We start from the raw sequence: 5,066 nt of genomic DNA, 5'->3' as shown, positions 1-5,066 counted from the left end.
GGAGGGGGGAGGGAGGGGAAGGCTCCTGCAGAAACTGCAGAAGGGGCTTTAAAAAAGGGGGGGGGGGGAAAAAAAGTGTCGGGAGAGTTTCTGGCTTGTCTGGAAACAGCAAGACTAATTGCCATGCGCTTCCGGTTTGAAACTGGCAGCAGACAACATCTTGAAAATGAGTCACTGCAGCTCACAAAGAAACTCTGTGGTTTTCTCCCTCTCAGGTTTATATATTTGCTCCTTTTTACAGTTTTCTTTGTAGTCTTCTGCCTTCTCGGCCGTCACCCTCCCGCTTTTCTTAGCCGCCCCCTGCCCCAAGACCCCTTGGCCGACGTGGGTAGTTTCCATGACCAACCGAAAAAACACTAAAAATGTTTGTAAGGGAAAGGAAAAAAAAGGAGGGAGAGACAGAGAAAGGGAGAGAAAGCGGAGAGTTGTTTTTGGATCTGGCTTTGCTGAAGGTTAGAGGGACTCTGATGCTGCAGGGGGAAAAAGTTCCCTGAATTTTCCACTGGCTGCAGGAAGAGAGCCCATTTAGTCATGGCTAAGTAATGTCTGCACACACACCAACTAATCTCATTAGGAGTTTCCGTTCCCTAACACAGGAGGGTTTTGTGAAGCCCTGTCAGCCTTTCTAACATTGCAGTTGAAAGGGAGACAAGTTACATCTTTATTTACTTAGGGGTGTAGTGCTAAGACAAGTTTATACAATGCAGCATCTTTTCGTTCATGAGGACTCCCAAGTTCAGAAGTCACTGGTTTCATTTAATTTCAAGCAGAAAGTCATGGTTCATCTCATATTTTGCTCATACAGATTTTTTTTATTATTATTTCAGATTAAATGTATTTTATGCATAAATAGTTTCATAGGGTGAAGTGCAGAAATGGGGTACACAAAAGGCTGTGTTCTATGTGTCTGTGATGATTGAATGTAATTGCACGATTGAAAGACTCTTGTGCCAAGATAGTGAAGTGATGGGCATGTTTGAAAAGTATATTCACTCACATAACCTTTCTGTATTGGTACTTTACACATCTAATTTTCAAGTGATTTTGTACATACCCATTTTGACTTAGTGGTTTGTATATAATTATTTCGTGATGATTTATTTTCACAGTGGTCATGAAAGAAGTCTATGTTCAGAATTAGAAAGATTTTTGCCATGCCCTTTAAATTAGAAGTTAACAACCTTTTGCAAAAAAAAAAAAAAAGTCTGAAGCAAACAAAGAAAATGGAGTCTTGCTTGCAAGTGGGTTTTAACTTAAGGAAATGTTGAAAAATGTGAATAAAATTGCATGTAATAGGAAATAACACTTAGCTATTTACTTGAATTACTATGTGATAGTTTTAAACTAGCAAATATTGTGCAAAAAAGTAGTACTAATTGGAGTATACCACGTGTTTACCTTTGAGGATCTTCAGTGTTTCCTGTACTTCCTATGTCCAAGCTGCACAGAAAAGTTCTTCACTAACATCACGTTACACAGGACTTTTATTAGTGCGTTAGTGACACAGTCTCCTCTTGATTGATCAGATGCGTCTTGATTTCCTAGTTGGACAGAGAATAAATTTTAGAATGTATGTAAAGCAGAAAATGCCTAATCTCTGTTTCAATCAAATACAATCATCACGTAGTGAGAGCTGTTTTCTGGAGTTTTATTTCTTTTGCAAAGTTTTGATTTTTAGAGAGAGAGGTACATTGTTGGGCATAATGTTCAACAATCTGTTGAATGTTATGGAACATTTAGTGTGGCATACAACAACAAAACTTACTGAAGAGCATTCCCTAGCTCTTACTACCTCTCTTTGAAATAATGGACATTAAATTGTAAATTTTTTGCATTATTGCATTAAATATTTGTGGAATTTCAGCATGCTATCTACAGAATCAGTGTAGATGAAGCACACACATTCATACATGCCGATATATATATAGTCTGTCTACACTGTATAAATTTCATATATTGTATTCACACAGCATAAGTAAAAACATCTTGATGTCCTCATAGAAAAAGAAGATGCAGTAGTAGTGTACCGGTCATGTGTTCTCTATATTTGAAAGTGTGAGTGAGAAGTAATCCATAGATGTGTTAAAAATACAGCAGTTCGTTTGGAACAGAAAAAAAATCCCAGTATCAAATAATGCATGACAGTTCCCACTCAAATTATAAAAAATTCTTAAAGGTGTTTTCACTCTAAGTATGATTTTATTCCTTAGCTGGTTTAATTTACAAAATGTAAAAGTGTGTGAGAGGAATATATACTGTCTGCTAAGGGATGAGTTACTATCATAATTGCTTATATCTCGATGTACAAAATCACCTCCTTGAGTTGTTCCTAAAAAGAAAAAACCTACAGGCTTATATCCTTTCTGGTATCACCACCTCCACCTAGATACAACAGCTGAAATAAGCGACACACTCTCAGGGGGAGAAACCCAGCTACAGCCTTCCTTGTAACTATTTCTAAATCCCTGTGCATGTGAATGCTTTTATATGTAGAAACAAAAATCTGTTTTGTTTTATTCATTAGCAGTTCTCACTGCTTACTGTTTCACAGTGGTTGTTTGCTCCTGTAACTTAATGTTATTTCATTAAACTTAAATCCTGAAAACAATTCAAATATTTCATTCCAAAGGCTGAAGTATTCCCCTTTGCTGTGCATAAAGTCCAATTACGTAAACTTTACCTTCTTGTTGTAACGTCCTTCTTGGGATGGAGGCATTCTTATGATAGAGGTATTCTTATGGGACAGTATTACTGATCAAGTGACTTAATGTAATTGAAGCTGAAATTTACCTTAGTTTAAGAATCTGTTCTGGAGGACTTAGCACAGAATGAAGGTCATTGTGCAGGTTCACCAAGGTGCATGGAGCTTGCTGCTTTGCAGTGCTGGTCATATGTAGGAAGGTTACATGTAGGAAGGTAGGTATGCGTAATACAGAGATGGATGCCCATCAGCTGTATAGAAAATACAAATCTTAGCCTTGGGAATGCAATCACATGACAACTGTTGCTTCAGAAGAAAGAAATAGACACCAAAATAAACAGACATTTGGCTACTAAAGATAAGGGAGAATGGGATAAGTGTGGGAGAACCAACACATAGTTATTTGTGATGTGTGTATTTATAAAAATTGATTTTAGCTAGTGTATCTTGGTGACATCATAAAAATTTGTATGCTCATGTAGTTATGTTATCTCTGTGAGTGGTTCTCTGTCATAGTACTAAATCTAAGATAGCAAAGAACTGATAAATTAGCTAGTACTTCCCACAAAGATATGGCAAGTTGGACTTATGCAATTCAGACTATTTATCAGTCTATGGTTTTCTTCTGGTAGTGGTGGCTCCAGTGTGCAGCATGCCTGGGCGCTGCTGCTTGAATGCATTTTGGAGCCGTGACACTCTCAGCCTGGGCCAGTTTGAAAGAGGGCTGTTGGTTTTGAGCTGCTGTGTATCTTTTGTAACCACACCCAATGGTTCATGCAACAAGCTGTCACTGACGGCCCTTTGAAAATCATTTTGCGCTGTGTATCCCTGGATTGATTCACCATGGCTTTCTCCTCGGTGTTTCCCGTAAGAGGGAATCTCACAGTCTTGAATCATTAGACAGATGTTCGCTTCGTCTGTGGCTTGTTAAATGAATCAACTAATATTCTGGAGGCTGTTGAGAGCTCTTGAAGGACTGAGTATGTCTGTTCTCATGTTGAAGTTTTTTGTTGAATAGTGAGTGATTAAAGAATTAGTCATGATTTTTGAGGAGAATGTCAAGGTGTAGGCACAGGAAGTCCAGCTCACTGCACTGCAAAAGACAAGGCTGCACGTATGGAAACTGAGCAGATGAAGCACAAAGTGCCTCTTATCTATGCACTTCACAAAAAGAAAATGCATCTTTGTCCTTAAAACTTTCTTTAACTCATTATCATTTCATATCCCAGTAATTATATCAGAATTCAAATTCCCAAGGGTTTGCTGTTAAGAGTGGATTTTAATTCGAAAGCTCTTTGAAGGTTACTTGCTGCTTTTCTAAAAACAAAAACTAAAGAAAATACCTGCTGTAAGCATTGATGTGAAAGTATCACTGAGGCACTACCTGCCAGCTAATTCAACAGCAGTTAATAACTGTACAGTCCTTCTGCATTTTTAATTTTGTGTGAATACTGTGGTAGTTTTTGCAATATCTAGAAGTACCCTGGAATTGCTGATCTGCTTAATCAGTGTAATTCACGGTCAGTATCTCACAGTGTACTGAATAACTAAATATATAAGAAATTATTTTAAAGTTGTATTACTGTTAAGAACATTAGAGGCCAAATTTTGCCATGCCCTAAGCAGATACAGCTCAGCTGAAAATGATACTTTTTTACTCCTATGGAGTTATGGTTACCAGCACCATGTCTGATTGTGGCCTGCTCGTTCAAGTGGCCTTGCTGTGACTACCGAGAGCATTGAGGTTTGTCCTTTTCGCATCTGTGGATCCATAATTATTTTTGAGCGGTTTTGCAGATGCCTGTGTTGCAGTTGAGCCTACTGTAGTACTGTGGTACTTTTGCATGCGCTTCCAGAGGAATCCATTGACCCCTCCATGCAGGGGCCACATGTAGAAAACTGCTTACCTGTATGCTGACATGAAATTTTAAGATAAGTATCAATTAACTACTTAAGGAAAGGTTTCTAAAGACTATGTGCTCTGTCTACATCTGAGCAGTTAGATACAGCTCAGGTCTTCAGAAGAATTTCTGTAGGAAGCCACAAACTTACTTTGTTTCGATCTTTTAAAGCACTTAGGTGTGTATTTATTTTTGAGTGTGTCAGCATTTCTGTGGATGCACTGAGACTAACTGCATGTTGCACACATTTAAATGCTAACTTACGCTCTCAGTGTAACTAAGGCATAGGAGTAGCTCTTGCTTGCTCTGTGCAAGTGTCCTAATCTTCCATAGCTTTGCTCTAAATTTTGCAGTGTTGGGTGTGTGAAGGATATTGCCCATTTTATAGCTTCCCCCAGACCCATTTCAGAGAGTCATTTCAATCACGTCTGTGTCTCTGCTTGCCATTTTACTACTCAATATTT

Source organism: Athene cunicularia, assembly GCF_003259725.1.
Source record: "Athene cunicularia isolate RWA chromosome 1 unlocalized genomic scaffold, athCun1 chr1_part2, whole genome shotgun sequence".
Lineage (NCBI taxonomy): Eukaryota > Metazoa > Chordata > Aves > Strigiformes > Strigidae > Athene > Athene cunicularia.
Note: the sequence above shows the minus strand (reverse complement) of the source record.